This window comes from Cherax quadricarinatus, chromosome 24, assembly GCF_038502225.1.
Source record: "Cherax quadricarinatus isolate ZL_2023a chromosome 24, ASM3850222v1, whole genome shotgun sequence".
Classification (NCBI taxonomy): Eukaryota; Metazoa; Arthropoda; class Malacostraca; order Decapoda; family Parastacidae; genus Cherax; species Cherax quadricarinatus.
The window spans coordinates 13559761-13583326 of record NC_091315.1 but is presented as its reverse complement, the minus strand read 5'-3'; the positions used below and the strand labels follow the sequence as shown (position 1 = coordinate 13583326).

Genomic DNA, 23566 nt, shown 5'->3' with positions numbered 1-23566 from the left:
CAGAGGTGCCACATTAAAAGATAATTAATCTGATAAGTGGGATTTGTCACAGTCGCTCTTTGATGATGACGCGGTTCTTTTGGGAGATTCTAAAGACAGGTTGCAAAGGTTGGTGGAGGAATTCTAGACGATATGTAAATAAAAAGGTGTTCAAACGCTAACAAAGAAATAAGCAACGTAATGAGAAAAAAAAATGGCAATAAAAAATTGGATAGCTGATTGGCTGGATGGACTAGAGAGGAAGTAAATGTATTCAGTTATTAGAACTTTCATGTATCGGCAGACGAATCTATGAAAAACGAGGTGAACCACAGAATAGACGAAGGGTAAAAAAATGGGGAGAGGGTTGAGGCGTCAATGGAAAGAAAGACGTTTATGGAGGTAAAAGGGAAAATGTGCTAGAGTATAGTTTACCAGAAGTGTGTTCCAAGGGTCACCACTCCCAGGACCCAGTCCCAGACCAGGCCTCCTGGTGAATGACCCGACCTGATCAACCAGGCTGTTGTACTAGCCTGATTTCGTGTGGCTAATACAAATAACCAACACAAATATCACAGCCTAGCTGATCAGTCGATATGAAGAACTTGTCCAGTGATACCAATACTTTTATATGGGAGTCAAGACATGGTTTTTAAACACTGCAGCAAGTAGAGGGTAAGAGACAGTGGAGATATCATGTCTGAAAGCAATGTGTGATGTGCATATTATACGGAGAATTCGAAGCATAGAAGACGATGTGGGGTTACCAAAGATATAATCCAGAGAGGTGGAGGGGAAGGGGGGGAAATGGAGGTAGTTTGAGCGTTTACAAAAGGTGGAGCAGAATATGACCAAGAGTGCCTTAAATCAGGGACAGACGGAAACAAAGAGTAGGAGTCCCAGGAAGAGTCGAAGGGAGGGTAAGAAGGAGGCTTTATACGGTAAAGGCTTGGTCATCCAGCAGGTGTGTGTGAACGTGCCAGACTGGAGTTTAGCTAAGGGGTTTTCAGGACCTGATGTGATGTTGAGGTGTGAACATGGTAATATATATGAAAGGATTCAGGGAATGTTGAAGTTCAGAGGATCATCCGAATTGTGAAGTATTTTACCCTCAGTAAACCTATATATGTATATAAACTCTGCAAGTTTAAGATGTTACACCTGTTGTATTACAGTCCTCTATGGCTGCAATGTTATGTATATTGTTATAAGCAAGAGTCACCTGTGTGTGGACATCTTGGAGCACGCACTTGAGTACATGTATGAGGACAAACATGTCACTCGGTAAACCACAACCTAAATATTGAGAGCAATATTTAGAAACTCTGCAACCGTAAATTATAACTTGCTTTCTCAATTAATGCTTTTAATAAATTTCTCGATTCACTTAGGTTACGTTAGCTTCCCGTTTCTCAATAAAAAAAATAACCAATTATAACATATCGCAATACCAATAAATGAAACAGTATACAGAGGCGATAAACATTTCAGAAACGCAAACAGAATACAGGAACCACAGAGGTCACTACAATTCACAGCCACAAAATTATAGTTAACGCTCGTGGAGAGTCACCGGTTTGACAGCCTTCGCCACTGACTTTGTTTAGGAGGATGAGACCAACACAGGAAGCCGCAACACCATCATCAACGTCAACCCTTCACTGTAAATAAACAGTTTAGAAAACAGACATGATGATAAATGAGACACTTATGTAGCATTTGGGTACTTTTATAATGGAAATGTTTCGCCAGCCAGTGGCTTCTTCAGTTCAATGCAGAGAGAGGTGGAAGATGAGGAGGAGTTTGAGGTAAAAAGTCCCTCAGCCTGGAGTCGATGTGTTCAGTCCTAAATCTTGATATTCGCGGAGATGGAGCTTATACACTGCCGACAGATGAGGTGGAGCAGTGATATGCGGAGTTATTAGTGTTGGTCATCTCTATAGATTAGATAAGTTTTGAAAAAATCCCAACATCAAGATCCCAAGATGTTGCTGTGTCTGACAGGATGTGAATAAACGGTATAGAAAATGAAAAAGATTATAAATGAGACACTTTTGCAACATATCCACGTTGCCTTTACAAAGGCGCTCCCTGTGATCGTAATTGCTTGGACCTCCTCTTTTCTACAACAGTGCAAGCTCCTGATGTGTTGACTGCAACACGAAAGGCCTAGAACTATTATTAAACTCCCCCCCCGTGGTTGTTTTGCATCTTGTATAGCTTGTTTGCAATTTCTGCGAACATACATACATACGAACATACCTGGAGTACCTGGAGTTTACCTGGAGAGAGTTCCGGGGGTCAACGCCCCCGCGGCCCGGTCTAAGACCAGGCCTCCTGGTGGATCAGAGCCTGATCAACCAGGCTGTTGCTGCTGGCTGCACGCAAACCAACATACGAGCCACAGCCCGGCTGATCCGGAACTGACTTTAGGTGCTTGTCCAGTGCCAGCTTGAAGACTGCCAGGGGTCTGTTGGTAATCCCCCTTATGTGTGCTGGGAGGCAGTTGAACAGTCTCGGGCCCCTGACACTTATTGTATGGTCTCTTAACGTGCTAGTGACACCCCTGCTTTTCATTGGGGGGATGGTGCATCGTCTGCCAAGTCTTTTGCTTTCGTAGTGAGTGATTTTCGTGTGCAAGTTCGGTACTAGTCCCTCTAGGATTTTCCAGGTGTATATAATCATGTATCTCTCCCTCCTGCGTTCCAGGGAATACAGGTTTAGGAACCTCAAGCGCTCCCAATAATTGAGGTGTTTTATCTCCGTTATGCGCGCCGTGAAAGTTCTCTGTACATTTTCTAGGTGAGAGAGAGAGAGAGAGAGGTTAGTGTGGTGTGAATATTGGAGTGTCACACTCCATGTTTATCAATAACGGTTGTGTCTTCTAATCATTCCTTGCAAGCTGCGTCTATTCCGGTTATGTCTGTTTTTCCACCATGTTGAATGCCCTGAATACTTCTGCCAGTTGTCAGCTTATCTCTGATTTACTGTTTTAATGCTTTGTGAACGATGTGGTGTAAAAAGTCTTTCCTCGTAGAGTAATGAAAAACAAAAGCACTAACAGCAGAGCAAGCCTTTATTTAGACTTTGTGTAAATAAAGGCTTACTATATCGGCGTCATTCATATTACTATACTTATCGGTACTTTTTCCTTGCCAGTGTTCCCTTGTACTGTGAGTGTGGGGGTTGACCTGGCTGGCAGTGCTGAGAGCGCTGTGAGAACAGGTGTTGAGCACTGAGGAGCGTGATCACAGGTGCACCACAACTCCCAGCGGCAGCAAGTGTTCCTCGTGCATGAAAACCAGAAACTGTCACACGTCGTCTCTTGATTATTCCTTTGTCATATGCCGGAGAATGAATGGAATACTAATGCTGGTGCCGGCCACTCCTCGCATACCTAAACAGTGGCGCAATGTGGGTCTTCTGCCCCCCCCCCTCTCTCTCTCTTTCTTATACACAAAAGAGCATGGTAACCGATAATCTGGATACACAGAACCATCAAAACCACGATGATACCATGAGACTGGACTACTGGTAAAGCAGACGAAATTGAACATCTACAGAATGTGCACAGAACTTTCTCTTCCTGTATAAATTAATTCAAGCACCTAAATTATTGAGAACGCTTGAACTCCCTAGAGATTTACTTCTTAGAGTCCAGGTGAGAAAGATACTCCATCATTTACACCTGAAAATTTCCTGAAGAAATGATTCCGAATCTACACACCGAAATCATTCTTTACGAAAACAAGAGGCTCGACAGACAGTGCAAAATACCCCCAATGAAAGGCAGGAGAGCATGAGTACAGTAAGAGACAAATGAATGTGTAAATGAACCAAGACTTCAACACTCTCCCTTCATTCACAAGGGGAATTACCAACAAACCATAAGATGTCTTCAAGCATAACATCTGGGATTACATAACACAATGGAACTTTCTACCCAAATTTTTAGCTTCACTTCAGGACCTGTCTTCGCACCCACCCACTGCTTGACACCTCCCTCCCACTCACACGTGCGAGGTCAGGTGTAATCTTTCCTATATATTCTTCTCATTTAATTTATGTATCTGCTGAAGAGAATCCCAGAACGGGATAGAAATATACAGACCAATTAATTTTCTGTTTCTTTCTCTATGTGGCTTATTATTGAGAACAAACACACACACACAATATATATATATATATATATATATATATATATATATATATATATATATATATATATATATATATATATATATATATTAGACCTGTCCAAAAATACATGTTAAATTTAAAACTTCACAGGAAGTGCGCTTCACAATGTAATTTTTATTCCACCATATGAGCCTGTACTGTGTGCCAAAATTTGGACCATTTCATGCATATTTAAAGGTTGTGCAAAACTTCATCTTTTGTATCTCTCTGTTACAGATGACATCCTCAGCACCGAGTACATGAAGTGCATCCGAGTGGTGGTTAGTACGGTGTCCCTCGAGTTTTTCTCAACTGCCCGGCTTCCGAAGCGAGGTAACGTACTTGACGTACTTCGCATGTCACAATTCTTTCACCTGAAGCAGAACCTACTCTCACTGTTTGTCGCCTTCACCTGCGTCCTGTTCTGGAACGAGGCTCCGCGTGGCGTGCAAGGCCCCTGCAATGACTTGGACTTCCTTCAAATTCTTTAGGTGTATCCGGACAAAGATCACGAATGCTGCTGCCATCACCTTGCACGCCCGACCGACACGACCAGATGCTTCTGAGAGGCTAACAACTTTTTCCCTATATAAGATAGAGACTTAATTACTTTTGAATCTGATGACAGTCTCATGAAATAAATTATACTAATCGTTTGTTTTGCTGAAATTCCATGGGAACCCCCCAAATTATTATTATTATAATCAAGGGGGAAGCACTAAACCCATAGGATTATACAGCGCCTATGGGGGGATGGAAGGCATTCAGGCTTAATTCAGGGAACTGGAGCACAGATCCAATTCCCTAGATCAAGAGCCCCTCACCAGCGTCAAGGAGCCTTCCTTGAGGGGGGAACCCCCCAGAAAACTATGGTATTTGAAGGGATGTTTGGCCAAATTTCGATGTTTTTTCAACTTGAGAAGCGAATTGCATGAATTTTTTTGTTGTGACACTGTGTTTTCTTTAATGATTTCAAAAGAGAAAAGATGGGAGAATACAATTAAGAATTTAGATTAACGTTATTTCAACTTTTAGTGGGAGAAATCAGCTGGGGAAAACACTCATTTTCAGTGATTTTTTAGTTGAATACAGTTGAGTCCAGGGGTTGGCGAAGGCTGATCAAACCCGACGATTTCTCATCCAAGAATTTATGACAAATATGTTGCTTTATTTAAATATAATCACTCGCTTGTTTCGCGCTCAACAAAGCGCTAAAAACTGGTTATTGATTCAGTCATTCTGCTTTCAGGGTAAATTGAAGCTATTCTATGCGAAAGAGGAACAAAAATTAAAATTCCTTCAGTGTCTATTCTGTTGGCGAGACGCCTTTTTGAGCGATCCCTAAAATTGAACGAAATTTACTGAAAATTGGTCTGAATGTTATTTAGGAACAGTGTGGCAAAATAAAACTTGTGCACCAAACAATTTCACAACTTTATTTTTTTTGGACCGGTCTAATATATATATATATATATATATATATATATATATATATATATATATATATATATATATATATATATATATATATATATATATATATATATATATATACATAACAAAGTGGGAGTTGCCACAGTTGCTCTTTGCTGATGACACTGTGCTCTTGGGAAATTCTGAAGAGAAGTTGCAGAGGTTGATGGATGAATTTGGTAGGGTGTGCAAAAGAAGAAAATTAAAAGTGAATACAGGAAAGAGTAAGGTTATGAGGATAAAAAGATTAGGTGATGAAAGATTGGATATCAGATTGGAGGGAGAGAGTATGGAGGAGGTGAATGTATTCAGATATTTGGGAGTGGACGTGTCAGCGGATGGGTCTAAGATGAGGTGAATCATAGAATTGATGAGGGGAAAAGGGTGAGTGGTGCACTTAGGAGTCTGTGGAGACAAAGAACTTTGTCCTTGGAGGCAAAGAGGGGAATGTATGAGAGTATAGTTTTACCAACGCTCTTATATGGGTGTGAAGCAGGGGTGATGAATGTTGCAGCGAGGAGAAGGCTGGAGGCAGTGGAGATGTCATGTCTGAGGGCAATGTGTGGTGTGAATATAATGCAGAGAATTCGTAGTTTGGAAGTTAGGAGGAGGTGCGGGATTACCAATACTATTGTCCAGAGGGCTGAGGAAGGGTTGTTGAGGTGGTTCGGACATGTAGAGAGAATGAAGCGAAACAGAATGACTTCAAGAGTGTATCAGTCTGTAGTGGAAGGAAGGCGGGGTAGGGGTCGGCCTATGAAAGGTTGGAGGGAGGGGGTAAAGGAGGTTTTGTGTGCGAGGGGCTTGGACTTCCAGCAGGCATGCGTGAGCGTGTTTGATAGGAGTGAATGGAGACAAATGGTTTTTAATACTTGACGTGCTGTTGGAGTGTGAGCAAAGTAACATTTATGAAGGGGCTCAGGGAAACCGGCAGGCCGGACTTGAGTTCTGGAGATGGGAAGTACAGTGCCTGCACTCTGAAGGAGGAGTGTTAATGTTGCAGTTTAAAAACTAGTGTAAAGCGCCCTTCTGGCAAGACAGTGATGGAGTGAATGATGGTGAAAGTTTTTCTTTTTCGGGCCACCCTGCCTTGGTGGGAATCGGTCAGTGTGATTATATATATATATATATATATATATATATATATATATATATATATATATATATATATATATATATATATATATATATAGTAAACAGGTGATATCACAATATGCAGAACCACCACTGTGAAAGAATAGCGAAATTCCAAGCGCTTTCGTGACTTCTCCCATTATCAAGGAACTATAAAAACAAAACATCAAAGGGAGGTATATAAAGGGTCAAGACTACACCTCACCATCACTACACCTCACCATCACTACACCTCACCATCACTACACCTCACCATCACTACACCTCACACACGAGTGACGATTTATTACTTGTTTAAAGTATCATTAAATTCTTCCCAAATTTTATTAATTATAAATGAATCCAATTTATGTAAACCAAAGGAAATATTCATATTATTGTCAAAACTGCTTTTTATGAAACAAGATTCAATTATATTCCTGTCGACCATGGACTTGCTTGATACTACTTTCTCAACTTTTTGAAAATCAATTGGATGGTTAAAATCTCTTACATGAATAAATAGAGCATTGAAATCTTGTCCAATTCTAATGCTATATTTAGAACTGGACAAGATTCCAATGCTCTATTTATTCATGTAAGAGATTTTAACCATCCAATTGATTTTCAAAAAGTTGAGAAAGTTGTATCAAGCAAGTCCATGGTCGACAGGAATATAATTGAATCTTGTTTCATAAAAAGTAATTTTGAAAATATTAATATTTCCTTTGGTTTATATAAATTGGACATTTCCAGTGCCTCCGGCCGCCTCCTCGCTGCAGCATTTACAACCCAAGCTTCACACCCATATAAGAGTGTTGGTACCACTATACTTTCGTACATTTATTTCTTTGCCTCCATGGACAACGTTTTTTTTTGTCTCCACAGATACTTCAACGCACCACTCACTTTTTTTTCCTTCATTAATTCTATGGTTAACCTCATCCTTCATAAACCCATCTGCTGACAAGGCAACTCCCAAGTATCTGAAAACATTCACTTTTTCCATACTCCCTCCAATGTCATATCCAGTTTTTTTAAATCGTTTGATACCCTCGCCACCTTACTCTTATCTATGTTCAGTTTCAACTTATATATATAACAACCCACAAATCTTATCTGGGTGAACTCTCGTCTGGAAAACAGCAGTCACACACCTGGTCTACTGGGCCACCATATTATAATAAACTAATAGTTTTAAAGTACATAGACAAGACAAACAGCAGAAGACTTAGAAGTGCACACCAAGACTACCTGCTTCCTTCCACATGAATTACTATCACGTATTATCCAGATGTCTGAGGCAAGGATGATTCAACACTCTGCCTTGATGCACGTACAGTTACCACGCTCATTATACCTTCCCACTTTCTTAGACGACATGACTGTATATAACTACAAGATAAACACGACTGCTTGCCAAGCTTGCGGCAGTAGTCGTCGTAGTCGTGGTTGTTGTGCTTCTATCAGTCTTCAGGTAAAGACGTAGGATAACAGAAAGCTATGTAGAATAGTAGCCCTAGTAGTAGTAGCAGTAGTTTTAGTGTATTATTAGCAGCAGCAGTAGTAGTTTTATTAGTAACAGTAGTAGTTTTATTAGTAACAGTAATAGTTTTATTAGTAACAGTAGTATTGTTAGTAACAGTAGTAGTTTTGTTAGTAACAGTAGTAGTTTTATTAGTAACAGTAGTAGTTTTATTAGTAACAGTAATAGTTTTATTAGTAACAGTAGTATTGTTAGTAACAGTAGTAGTTTTGTTAGTAACAGTAGTAGTTTTATTAGTAACAGTAGTAGTTTTATTAGTAACAGTAGTAGTTTTATTAGTAACAGTAATAGTTTTATTAGTAACAGTAGTAGTTTTGTTAGTAACAGTAGTAGTTTTATTAGTAACAGTAGTAGTTTTATTAGTAACAGTAGTAGTTTTATTAGTAACAGTAATAGTTTTATTAGTAACAGTAGTAGTTTTGTTAGTAACAGTAGTAGTTTTATTAGTAACAGTAGTAGTTTTATTAGTAACAGTAGTAGTTTTATTAGTAACAGTAGTAGTTTTATTAGTAACAGTAGTAGTTTTATTAGTAACAATAGTAGTTTTATTAGTAACAATAGTAGTTTTAGTAGAAACAGTGGTAGCAGTAACAGTATGAGTAGCGATGAATGGTTTTGGAAACCAACAAGTTGAAGATTGAGACACTTATGCAACATAAGTGTCTCAATCTTCAATATTAGTAGTAATAGCGTTAGTAGTAGCAACAGTAATAGCGTTAGTAGTAGCAACAGTAACAGTGTTAGTAGTAGCAACAGTAATAGTGTTAGTAGCAGCAGTAATAGTGTTAGTAGTAGCAGCAGTAATAGTGTTAGTAGTAGCAGCAGTAATAGTGTTAGTAGTAGCAACAGTAATAGCGTTAGTAGTAGCAACAGTAATAGTGTTAGTAGTAGCAGCAGTAATAGTGTTAGTAGTAGCAACAGTAATAGTGGTAGTAGTAGCAACAGTAACAGTGTTAGTAGTAGCAACAGTAATAGTGTTAGTAGTAGCAGCAGTAATAGTGTTAGTAGTAGCAACAGTAATAGCGTTAGTAGTAGCAACAGTAATAGTGTTAGTAGTAGCAGCAGTAATAGTGTTAGTAGTAGCAACAGTAATAGTGGTAGTAGTAGCAACAGTAACAGTGTTAGTAGTAGCAACAGTAATAGTGTTAGTAGTAGCAACAGTAATAGTGGTAGTAGTAGCAACAGTAATAGTGTTAGTAGTAGCAACAATAACAGTGTTAGTAGTAGCAACAGTAATAGTGTTAGTAGTAGCAGCAGTAATAGTGTTAGTAGTAGCAACAGTAATAGTGGTAGTAGTAGCAACAGTAATAGTGGTAGTAGTAGCAACAGTAATAGTGTTAGTAGTAGCAACAGTAACAGTGTTAGTAGTAGCAACAGTAATAGTGTTAGTAGTAGCAGCAGTAATAGTGTTAGTAGTAGCAACAGTAATAGTGGTAGTAGTAGCAACAGTAATAGTGTTAGTAGCAGCAACAGTAACAGTGTTAGTAGTAGCAACAGTAATAGTGTTAGTAGCAGCAACAGTAATAGTGTTAGCAGTAGCAACAGTAATAGTGTTAGCAGTATCAACAGTAATAGTGTTAGTAACAGCAGCAGTAATAGTGTTAGTAGTAGCAACAGTAATAGTGTTAGTAGTAGCAACAGTAATAGTGTTAGCAGCAGCAACAGTAATAGTGTTAGTAGTAGCAACAGTAATAGTGTTAGTAGCAACAGTAATAGTGTTAGTAGTAGCAACAGTAATAGTGTTAGTAGTAGCAACAGTAATAGTGTTAGCAGTAGCAACAGTAATAGTGTTAGTATCAACAGTAATAGTGTTAGTAGCAGCAACAGTAATAATGTTAGCAGTAGCAACAGTAACAGTGTTAGTAGTAGCAACAGTAATAGTGTTAGTAGTAGCAGCAGTAATAGTGTTAGTAGTAGCAGCAGTAACAGTGTTAGTAGTAGCAACAGTAATAGTGTTAGTAGTAGCAACAGTAATAGTGTTAGTAGTAGCAACAGTAATAATGTTAGCAGTAGCAACAGTAATAGTGTTAGTAGTAGCAACAGTAATAGTGTTAGTAGTAGCAGCAGTAACAGTGTTAGTAGTAGCAACAGTAATAGTGTTAGTAGCAGCAACAGTAATAGTGTTAGCAGTAGCAACAGTAGCAGTGTTAGTAGCAACAGTAATAGTGTTAGTAGCAGCAACAGTAATAATGTTAGCAGTAGCAACAGTAATAATGTTAGCAGTAGCAACAGTAACAGTGTTAGTAGCAGCAACAGTAATAGTGTTAGTAGTAGCAACAGTAACAGTGTTAGTAGTAGCAACAGTATTAGTGTCAGTAGCAGCAACAGTAATAGTGATAGCAGTATCAACAGTAATAGTGTTAGTAGTAGCAGCAGTAACAGTGTTAGTAGTAGCAACAGTAATAGTGTCAGTAGCAGCAACAGTAATAGTGATAGCAGTATTAACAGTAACAGTGTTAGTAGTAGCAGCAGTAGTCGCAGCAGCTCCAGCACAAATCCCTGCTCTCAGTTCACATTTCCTGTGAAATATCCCCTCAACTCTATCAGTACAACAAGATATAAAATTAGAAGCGTCAGCCACTGAACCTTTTTGGTTACAACTTCTCAAGGGCCATGAAAAACTAGTCTTGGACGTGATTTACAGGCCCCCCCAAACCTTGATAAGGAGTTCAGTAAACTTCTATGGGACGAAATTCGTAAGGCATGTACATAGGAAAATGTGCTAATGGGGGATTTTAACTCTAGACAAATTGACTGGAGTAATTTGACAGGAAATTTAGTCAAACGACTTTCTTGATACGATTCAGGATTGTTTTTAAAAGTTTGTGACAGAACCAACTAGAGGAAATAACCTGCTTGACTTGGTTCTTGCCAGAAGGGAATCACTAATTAATAATCTTGAGGTTAAAGCTCCAATATTGGAAGAGTATTTTGGGCAAACTTAGGACTAACTTAAGATTTAATAGGCAACAGCTATATTAGGAATTTTATGTTTACAGTCATTTGGGTGAGTGTATGTGTAAATTAAGGGGAATTACAGATAACGAGAGTAAGACCACATTGTTTGGGATCTGTTCGTGATACAAAAAAAAAAAAATGAGAATTAGGTGGTTTTCATTTAGTTAGCTGATGATGGGGTGTGTTAGAAAGATGTTTTTTAACGGTAGTTTTGAAAATGGTGGTTAAGTCTGCAGTTCTAGTTTTCAGGTAGGGAGTTCCAGATTTTAGGCCCTTTTATGTACATCGAATTTTTGTAGAGGTTTGGCCGGATACGAGGAATATCATAGAGATTTTTGTGTCTGGTAATGTGTCTTTTGGTCCTATTGCAACTATCAAGAAAGTGTTTTAGTTCGGGTTAATATTAGAGTTTATGGTTCGATGTAGGTTGCACAGTAGTAGGTGTTAATGTTCTGTACAGTGAGTACAGCATTGGATTGCGTGATAATTCTTACTGCAGCTTTCTGTTGGGTTATTATTGGCTTTAGGTGTGTTGCTGCTGTTGATCACTATGCGCAAATAGCATAGGTGATGTAGGGATAGATGAGTGAATAGTATAGTGTGAGTAGGGCTGATTGTGGTACGTAGTAACGTATCTTGGAGAGGATCCCAACTGATTTGGATGCTTTTTTGTTATTTGTTGGATATCGGTGTTGAATTTCAGGTTGCTGTCAAGGTGTAGGCCAAGGAATTTGCCCTCATTACGTTTAGCAATTAGAGTGTTGTCAATCGTTATGTTCAGCTGGGCATCACCTGCTCTCTTCCCAAACATAATGTAGAAGGTTTTGTCAGTATTAGCAGTCATCCAGGTCGATATTTTTACAAGCTCTTCGTTAACAATAGTGTTGAGTGAGGCAAGATTAGGGTGAGAGATGCCATAAGTCGTGTTGTCAGCAAAGAGAATAGGTTTAAGGTGTTGTCGTACAAGAGGAAGAGCAGGGGACCAAGAACACTTCCCTGCTGTACTCCAGTATCCAGTGGTCTTACTGATGTTGTGTCCTTAATATAGGTGTATTGATGTCTGTTAGTAAGGTAGGATTTGAAATATGTAAGTGCGTGGCCGCACATATTCATTTTTCAAGCGCTATGTAAAGCAGGTCTAGCATTTTAGAAAGAATACAAGAAATGGAACAAAAAAAAATCTAAAAATGTACTGCATGTGAGCAGGCATGCTACGCACGGTGGCATCACCATACATGTTGCAAACGACTATAATTCCTTGTAGGAACATCATAGAACATTGATTCTTATACCAGAGTGTTGCCAAAGAGTTAAGCTAATTAGCTAAACGATTAACTCAATTTCCATAATTTTTCATTTTTCACACACGCCACACACATCATGCCTCCCCTTTATGATGAGCTTGGGGAAAGTGATCACAAATCACTCAGTTTTAATATATCATGGAATTACACTAATAATGGCAATCAAGTCTCTGTCCCTGACGTCCACTTGGCTGATTTCATAGGACTGAGAAATTACCTGGATGGGCTGAACTGGAGTGACCTGACTTTAGGTCAGGTAGGTGGTGATGGTTGCCAATATGACGTTTTCCAAAACATAGTTCTAGCTGCTCAGACAACTTATGTTCCAAACATGGAAATCAGATCAAACAAAAATGGTGCTAAATGAATAAACAATAGATTAAAACATCTCACTGGTCAAAAGAGAGGCATATATAGGCAAATCAAAAGAGAAGAGGGGCAGTTAAGAAATCAATATATTCTGTTAAAGAGAAAAAAAAAGGAATAAGAAGAGCAGAGAGAGATTATGAGGCTAAAGTTGCAAGAGGATCGAAGACTAACCCAAAAGGATTCTTTCAGGTATACAAGAGTAAGATTAGGGACAAGATAGGCCCATTCAAAAGTTACTTGGATCAGCTCACTGACAGCGATAAGGAAATGTGTAGAATTTTTAACACTTCCTCTCGGTTTTTACACAGGAAGATACTTGTGATATTCCAGAAATAATGAATTATGTAGAACAGGATGATAAACTATGCAAGATTAGGGTCACAAGTGACATGGTCCTTAGACAAATAGATAAATTAAAACTTAACAAATCCCCAGGCCCTGATGAGCTGCATGCAAGGGTTCTAAAGGAATGTAAAGAGGAACTTAGCAAACCTTTGGCTAATCTTTTCAACATATCATTACAAACTGGCATAGTGCCAGATAAGTGGACAGGTCCTTAGCTTCGAACTAAAGACCAATAAGCCTAACCTCCATAGCGGGAAAATTTATTGAATCAATAATTGCCGAAGCAATTCACAGCCATCTTGAAAAGCAAAAATTGAGGAGGTAGATCATGGTAATGAATATGATACTGTGTATATGGACTTCAGTAAGGCTTTTGAGTCTCACATCGCAGACTATAGAGGAAAATTAAGGCACACAGAATAGGATAATTTTTTTCCTGGATAGAGGCATGGTTGACAGATAGGCAGCAGACAGTTTGCATTAAATGGAGAGAAATCTGAGTGGGGAAGCGTCAAGAGCGGTGTTCCATTGGGGTCAGTGTTGGGCCCCTTGTTGTTCACAATCTACATACACGACATAGATGAGGGAATAAATAGCGATATAAGTAAGCTTGCCGATGACACCAAAATAGGCCAAATTCATTCTGACGAGGACATTAGAGCACTCCAGGAAGATTTAAATCAACTGATGCAGTTTATTCAAATCTTCCTGTTTATCAAACAGAATCCTTGGCTTCATATCAAGAAGCATAAATAATAGGAGTCCTCAGGTTGTTCTTCAACTCTATATATCCTTGGTTAGGCCTCATTTAGATTATGCTGCACAGTTTTGGTCACGGTATTACAGAATGGATATGAATGCTCTGTAAAACGTACAGAGGAGGATGACAAAGTTGATCCCATGTATCAGAAATCTTCCCTATGAGGACAGACTGAGGGCCCTGAATCTGCGCTCTCTAGAAAGGCATAGAATTAGGGGGGATATGATTGAGGTGTATAAATGGAAAAGAAGAATAAATAAAGGGGATGTAAATAGTGTGCTAAAAATATCTAGCCAAGACAGGACTCTCAGCAATGGCTTTAAGTTGGAAAAATTCAGATTCAGGAAGGATACAGGAAAGCACTGAAGAAATGGTATGGTGATACCGACAAGATGTAGAAAAAAAAAGCAATTATGTACATTTCAGGACATTTATTAAAGGAGACGTTTCGCCACGAGTGGCTTCTTCAGTTCTAATACAGGGAAAACTAAGAAAATGCATATATATATATATATATATATATATATATATATATATATATATATATATATATATATATATATATATATATATATATATATATATATATATGCAAAACAAGCACTCTGAAAGAATAGAGAATAGTCACGAAAGCGCTTGGAATTTCTCTATTCTTTCAGAGTGGTTGTTTTGCATATTTTGAAATCACCTGTTTACTGTGATCTTATTGCATATATATATATATATATATATATATATATATATATATATATATATATATATATATATATATATATATATATATAGTGGCAGGAGTCAGGTGAAGTGTGGCGTGGGTACAGGTGGTAGTGGTAGTAGTAGTGGAACTAAGGTGGCGAGACGGATGGCTACAGAGAGACCTGTAAAGTAAAAGGACACAAGTGCAACTAATGTGACATTTATTGTGGCAACGTTTCGCTCTCCAGGAGCTTTATCAAGCCATTACAAACAATACATGGACACAGAGGGTATATAAAGGCTCAGAGTGAGGTGTAATACTAGTGAGGTACCATTTCGATGTTCACTAGTGGTAGTAGTAGTAGTAGTGGTAGTGACAAAAGTAATACAATATGGTAGAGCAATTAATTCGTACATGAGTAAAAGGATATAAAAGCAATTACTTGGGTAACATAAAAATTCAGAGACGCCCAATTAGTGATCAAAGAAACTAATTTCCGCAGACGCAAGTGCCTCGAATCAGCACTGATCGCTGTTTCGAATACAATTAAACAAAACAACGGCAGCTTCACCATCTCCGAAGTCTTAGCAAGAATCCTCCTGAAAACAGTAAACCCTGCCATCACATAGTCTCTCCTGTTATACTACACAAAGCACAGAGAGTGAACACTGAAACAAGCTGCCTCATTCCAGTTTATATTTGTCCAACCTATTTATATGTTACCCAAGTAATAGCTTTTATATCCTTTTACTCATGTACGAATTAATTGCTCTACCATATTGTATTACTTTTGTCACTACCACTACTACTACTACTACTACTACTACTACTACCACTAGTGAACATCGAAATGGTACCTCACTAGTATTACACCTCACTTTGAGCCTTTATATACCCTTTGTGTCCATGTATTGTTTGTAATGGCTTGATAAAGCTCCTGGAGAGCGAAACGTTGCCACAATAAATGTCACATTAGTTGCACTTGTGTCCTTTTACTTTACATATTGTCGGTAATTCTACCAACTTTATTACAGAGAGACCTGTTGATATCATGTTACAGCAGTTTCCAGAATGGGTAATATCCAGTCGATTAGCAATTTTGAGATGCTGTAACTACCGGATTTTTGCTTTACAGTGTTACTGAGAGAATTTTGGACAGCTTCTATGCATTTTCTCCGTCTTAAATCGTCTTCTTTAATCACTAGTTTAGCCTCACTGAATTTCATGAGGCGTCCAACATCGTTCCTATGCTGAACACACGCGTTTTTACGGTCATCATTTCTGCAAGTATTTTTGTGTTCGGTGATCCTAATATCCAGAGATCTGGCTGTTTCCCCCACGTATACTGTCACAATCCCCACATGGTATAGTGTAAATTCCTGTACTTCTGCCAGAATCATGCTTGGGTTTTTGTATCAGGTTCCTAATAGTAGTTCAAGAGCTGGTAGATATTTTAGCCAGTTTTCTGTCAAACATTTTTGAAATGGTAGAAGCAACGTTGCTGACCGGTAAAACGATGTAACTTAAACGAGGTATGAGAATCTCCCGAAGATTCTCATACCTCTTCTGTTTACGTCTTTAGATTAACTACGTACGTCGTTTTTTTTAACGCTCACATTAAACAAACCAAGAGTACAAAGTGTTATTTGCTAACCATACCACGGGCGGGATTTGAACCCGCGGTCAGAGAGTCTCAAAACTCCAGACCGTCGCGTTAGCCACTGGACCAGCTAGCCACAATAAGATTCGTCCAACTAGGTATATTTCTACACCATAGGAAGGTTAGCATAGGCACCACTGTGACCATAAATGTAGGTTTCTACAGACGAATCTCCACGGGCGGGTTCAAATCCCGCCCGTGGTATGGTTTGTTTGCAATCGTGTCATTACGATTTCTTGAGTCATGTTATTTGCTTGCTACAGTGCTCCTTCCTTTTTATAAGTGGATGTGACTTGGACCAGACTAGCTTAGGCCAGTAGGTGACTTGAATCTACCTAGCTTAAGTACTTATGTAAGAGGTGCTCAGAACTCAAGCTGGTGTGACTTTTAATTAACACCGAGCAGGGCTTCATGGGTGAGTGTGCTTTGTGTTTGCAGCTACGGCAGCAGAACTTTGCTCTCTGTGTCCGCATCCTAAATGCTATCATTGCCAATGATGTCTTTTTAACGTTTACAAAAGCAGAAGTAATTGTCTTGCTTGCTAGAATAGCAGCAGTAACAGTCTTGCTAGCTAGAATAGCAGTAATAATAGTCTTGTTTGCTAGAATAACCACAATAACAGTCTTGTTTGCTAGAATAGTAGGAATAGCAGTCTTATTTGCTAAAATAGGAACAATAACAGTCTTGCTTTCTAGAATAGCAGCAAGAACGGTCTTGCTTGGTAGAGAAATTCCAAGCGTTTTCGTGATTTCTCACAAGACCACAGAAGTCACACACAAGACCACAGAAGTCACACACAAGACCACAGAAGTCACACACAAGATCACATAAGTCACACACAAGATCACATAAGTCACACACAAGATCTCAGAAGTCACACACTTACATCTGTAACTCAAGACGCATCCAGTGACCTCTTGTACACTACCGCTATATCAAGCATCTCAAATTTACTAAAAATACATCCTTTTTTTTTCATTAATTCAACAACCTAAAACTTAGAATATAAAAAGAACTCCGTCCTTAGGAATCATATAACCTAACCTCCATTAAAAAGCACTAAGAGAGAAGTCGAAGAATGTAAGAGTTCCCGACGTTTCAACGCTCTCTCTCCATGCAGAGAGGAAATTATCAACAAACATCAAGGAAAGGATGTTCTTCTCTGCAAATTCTATGTAATTCTATGTAACTGTATTTGTGTATACCTGAATAAACTTACTTACTTACTTACTAAAGCTAACCATGAACTTCGTTTGAAAGTCTATCGAAAAACCTACCAACCAAAACGATCTTCTCCACTTCTACTCTCACCACGACACCAAAACCAAACGTGGTGTAATTTTTGGCTTTTTCCTGCGTGCACTCAGAATCTGCAGCAATGAGTTCCTTGAGGAAGAATGTACTATAATTGAACAAGTAATTTCCAAACTTCACTATCCTCGTCACTTCATCAGAGACTGCAGACGATGGGCATTAAACATCTTCAACACACCAAGAGAAGACACTGCCGAGAAGAGATAAGCCCATTGCGTGGGCGAAATGTTGTCAATAAAGGATCATATTATACTGCTTAAGTGTTTACATTTCCACTGTGTCGGTATTTTATACCATTTATTTCCATAGTCCTCCCCACCAACTCCATTACCAAACACGTTTCCAACATCTTTTCCAATACCTCATTCCAAGTATCTACCTCCATAACCACGTCCATCAAGGACATTACCAGTAATAGACAGGACAAGCTTCCATCCTCTGCAGGGGTATACATAATCCCTTGTAATTACTGCAGCAAATTATACGTGGGCGAAACATCAAGAGACCTCCGAACACGTATTTCAGAACATCAGTACGCAGGCAGGTGCGACGATTCAAGGATTGCCTGTGTTCAACACCGAAATTCACACCATTTAATCAACTACAGAAACGCAAAACTTATCGCCACAGAAGACAACACTCAATACCGAAGAATCCTGGAATCAACACTTATCTGTATATCTAACAACTTCAACCAGAACAACGGCTTCTATAACATAGCTGAACCACTTGCCAAGAACCTTCTTCATCGCTATCCCACATACGAACATAAGAATGGAGGAACACTGCAGAAGGTCTACTCATATATTTATCCAATCTCTCTTCCAAGCTACCCAAGGTATTAGACTCTATGAACCTACTCGGTAGAGTGTCACATGCAGCATTCTCAACCTGAATGACTTCATCCTATAAATATTCACGTACCTTCCACCCGAGTAGACCTGTTTGTGACTTGATAAAGTCCACTGTGTGGGCGAAACGTTATCAACAAAGGATCACATACTGCATACGTGTTTATATTTCTAATGTGACGGTTTTTTATACCATTTGTTTCCATTACCTCCCATTCAACAGGCGCTGTTAACTTGTAAATGGTCAAAATCGGAGTGAAACGTCGTCATGAGCGTCTCTATGTGCGGGTTATTTGTTCTGTGTGCTGAGCCCATACGAGGTGAGCGCTTTCCCGGAAATATAATGTTATGTGAGGGCTCAGCCAGACATTATCACAGTTTTCAGTTGTCTGTGAGATGTGCAACACCTGCTGTGGACTGGTGTGTGTGAACAAGACATTTGCAACACCTGCTGTGGATTGGTGTGTGTGAACAAGACATGTGCAACACCTGCTGTGGATTGGTGTGTGTGAACAAGACATGTGCAACACCTGCTGTGGATTGGTGTGTGTGTGAACAAGACATGTGCAACGCCTGCTGTGGACTGGTGTGTGTGAACAAGACATGTGCAACACCTGCTGTGGATTGGTGTGTGTGAACAAGACATGTGCAACACCTGCTGTGGACTGGTGTGTGTGAACAAGACATGTGCAACACCTGCTGTGGACTGGTGTGTGTGAACAAGACATGTGCAACACCTGCTGTGGACTGGTGTGTGTGAACAAGACATGTGCAACACCTGCTGTGGACTGGTGTGTGTGAACAAGACATGTGCAACACCTGCTGTGGACTGGTGTGTGTGAACAAGGCATGTGCAACACCTGCTGTGGACTGGTGTGTGTGAACAAGGCATGTGCAACACCTGCTGTGGATTGGTGTGTGTGAACAAGACATGTGCAACACCTGCTGTGGATTGGTGTGTGTGAACAAGACATGTGCAACACCTGCTGTGGATTGGTGTGTGTGAACAAGACATGTGCAACACCTGCTGTGGACAGGTGTGTGTGAACAAGACATGTGCAACACCTGCTGTGGATTGGTGTGTGTGAACAAGACATGTGCAACACCTGCTGTGGATTGGTGAGTGTGAACAAGACATGTGCAACACCTGCTGTGGATTGGTGTGTGTGAACAAGACAGGTGTAACACCTGCTGTGGATTGGTGTGTGAACAAGACATGTGCAACACCTGCTCTGGATTGGTGTGTGAACAAGACATGTGCAACACCTGCTGTGGATTGGTGTGTGTGAACAAGACATGTGCAACACCTGCTGTGGATTGGTGTGTGTGAACAAGACATGTGCAACACCTGCTGTGGATTGTTGTGTGAACAAGACATGTGCAACACCTGCTGTGGACTGGTGTGTGTGAACAAGACACGTGCAACACCTGCTGTGGACTGGTGTGTGTGAACAAAATACATGTGCAACACCTGCTGTGGATTGGTGTGTGTGAACAAGACATGTGCAACACCTGCTGTGGATTGGTGTGTGTGAACAAGATACATGTGCAACACCTGCTGTGGACTGGTGTGTGTGAACAAGATACATGTGCAACACCTGCTGTGGACTGGTGTGTGTGAACAAGACACATGTGCAACACCTGCTGTGGATTGGTGTGTGTGAACAAGACATGTGCAACACCTGCTGTGGACTGGTGTGTGTGAACAAGACATGTGCAACACCTGCTGTGGACTGGTGTGTGTGAACAAGACATGTGCAACACCTGCTGTGGACTGGTGTGTGTGAACAAGACATGTGCAACACCTGCTGTGGACTGGTGTGTGTGAACAAGACATGTGCAACACCTGCTGTGGATTGGTGTGTGTGAACAAGACATGTGCAACACCTGCTGTGGACTGGTGTGTGTGAACAAGATACATGTGCAACACCTGCTGTGGATTGGTGTGTGTGAACAAGATACATGTGCAACACCTGCTGTGGGCTGGTGTGTGTGAACAAGACACATGTGCAACACCTGCTGTGGATTGGTGTGTGTGAACAAGACATGTGCAACACCTGCTGTGGACTGGTGTGTGTGAACAAGACATGTGCAACACCTGCTGTGGACTGGTGTGTGTGAAACAGACATGTGTAACACCTGCTGTGGATTGGTGTGTGTGTGAACAAGATACATGTGCAACACCTGCTGTGGACTGGTGTGTGTGAACAAGACACATGTGCAACACCTGCTGTGGATTGGTGTGTGTGAACAAGACATGTGCAACACCTGCTGTGGACTGATGTGTGTGAACAAGACATGTGCAACACCTGCTGTGGACTGGTGTGTGTGAACAAGACATGTGCAACGCATGCTGTGGACTGGTGTGTGTGAACAAGACATGTGCAACACCTGCTGTGGATTGGTGTGTGTGAACAAGACATGTGCAACACCTGCTGTGGATTGGTGTGTGTGAACAAGACATGTGCAACACCTGCTCTGGATTGGTGTGTGAACAAGACATGTGCAACACCTGCTCTGGATTGGTGTGTGTGAACAAGACATGTGCAACACCTGCTGTGGATTGGTGTGTGTGAACAAGATACATGTGCAACACCTGCTGTGGATTGGTGTGTGTGAACAAGATATGTGCAACACCTGCTGTGGATTGGTGTGTGTGAACAAGATACATGTGCAACACCTGCTGTGGACTGGTGTGTGTGAACAAGACACATGTGCAACACCTGCTGTGGATTGGTGTGTGTGAACAAGACATGTGCAACACCTGCTGTGGACTGGTGTGTGTGAACAAGACATGTGCAACACCTGCTGTGGACTGGTGTGTGTGAACAAGACATGTGCAACACCTGCTGTGGATTGGTGTGTGTGAACAAGACATGTGCAACACATGCTGTGGACTGGTGTGTGTGAACAAGACATGTGCAACACCTGCTGTGGATTGGTTTGTGTGAACAAGACATGTGCAACACCTGCTGTGGACTGATGTGTGTGAACAAGACATGTGCCACGTGCCACACCTGCTGTGGACTGGTGTGTGTGAACAAGACATGTGCAACACCTGCTGTGGATTGGTGTGTGTGAACAAGACATTTGCAACACCTGCTGTGGACTGGTGTGTGTGTGAACAAGACATGTGCAACACCTGCTGTGGACTGGTGTGTGTGAACAAGACATGTGCAACACCTGCTTTGGATTGGTGTGTGTGAACAAGACATTTGCAACACCTGCTGTGGACTGGTGTGTGTGAACAAGACATGTGCAACACCTGCTGTGGACTGGTGTGTGTGAACAAGACATGTGCAACACCTGCTGTGGACTGGTGTGTGTGAACAAGACACGTGTAACACCTGCTGTGGACTGGTGTGTGTGAACAAGACATGTGCAACACCTGCTGTGGATTGGTGTGTGTGAACAAGATATGTGCAACACCTGCTGTGGATTGGTGTGTGTGAACAAGACATGTGCAACACCTGCTGTGGACTGGTGTGTGTGAACAAGGCATGTGTAACACCTGCTGTGGATTGGTGTGTGTGAACAAGCATGTACAACACCTGCTGTGGATTGGTGTGTATGAACAAGACATGTGCAACACCTGCTGTGGACTGGTGTGTGTGAACAAGGCATGTGCAACACCTGCTGTGGACGTGTGTGTGTGTGAACAAGACATGTGCAACACCTGCTGTGGATTGGTGTGTGTGAAGACATATGTGCAACACCTGTTGTGGACTGGTGTGCCTGAACAAAATACATGTGCAACACCTGCATCACTTTATTATGAAGACACATGTGTATTATTATAATCATGGAGGAAGCACCAAACCCGTAGGATTACACAGCGCCTGGGGGGGGGATGTGGAAGGTATTCAGGCTTAATTCAATGAATTGGAGCACAGATCCTATTCCCTAGATTTAGAGCCCCTCGCCAGCGTCAAGGAACCTTCCTTAAAGGGAAACACGTGTAACACCTGACTTATTTATTATAGACAAGACACATGTGCAACACCTGACTCACTTTATGAAAACACGTGTGCAACACCTGACTTATTATAGACAAGACACATGTGCAACACCTGACTTACTTCATTAAGAACAAAACACATGTGCAACACCTGCATGACTGATATGAAGAAGACACATGTGTAACACCTGACTCACTTTATGAAGACACATGTGCAACACCTGACTTATTATAGACAAAACACATGTGCAACACCTGACTCACTTTATTATGAACAAGAAACATGTGCAACACCTGACTCACTTTATTATGAACAAGAAACATGTGCAACACCTGACTCACTTTATTATGAACAAGACACGTGTAACACCTGACTCACTTTATTATGAACAAGACACATGTGTAACACCTGACTCACTTTATTATGAACAAGACACGTGTGTAACACCTGACTCACTTTATTATGAACAAGACACATGTGTAACACCTGACTGACTTTATTATGAACAAGACACGTGTAACACCTGACTCACTTTATTATGAACAAGACACATGTGTAACACCTGACTCACTTTATTATGAACAAGACACGTGTAACACCTGACTCACTTTATTATGAACAAGACACGTGTAACACCTGACTCACTTTATTATGAACAAGACACGTGTAACACCTGACTCACTTTATTATGAACAAGACACATGTGTAACACCTGACTCACTTTATTATGAACAAGACAGGTGTAACACCTGACTCACTTTATTATGAAGATGTTTCACTAACCAATATTTTCTTTAATTCCATACAAAGGTCACAAGGTCGAGATACAAGACGATGAGGTAATCAGTGCCTCACTCTTGACAGGTGTTGTACAGGTGTTGTGCAGTTGTACAGGTGTTGTGCAGTTGTACAGGTGACTTATGAAAAACAGCCACTGTAAAAAATCGAGAAATTCCAAGCGCTTTCGTGATTTCTCACAAGACCACAGAAGTCACACACAAGACCACAGAAGTCACACACAAGACCACAGAAGTCAAACACAAGACCACAGAAGTCACA

At 40.4% G+C, this 23566-nt stretch overlaps 1 protein-coding gene and 1 long non-coding RNA gene across 2 annotated transcripts in view; one reads left to right on the top strand and one right to left on the bottom strand.

The window, feature by feature from the left end:
- The window catches only part of LOC128690809 (uncharacterized), a 101134-nt gene extending 95556 nt beyond the window's left edge, over positions 1–5578 (top strand). Inside the window, exon 3 of the long non-coding RNA XR_011392371.1 lies at positions 4396–5578. This is a non-coding gene — a long non-coding RNA (uncharacterized lncRNA). The remainder of the gene's footprint in view (positions 1–4395) is intronic.
- The window catches only part of LOC128690810 (F-box/LRR-repeat protein 7-like), a 146186-nt gene that overhangs the window by 70073 nt on the left and 52547 nt on the right, over positions 1–23566 (bottom strand). The window lies entirely within an intron of this gene.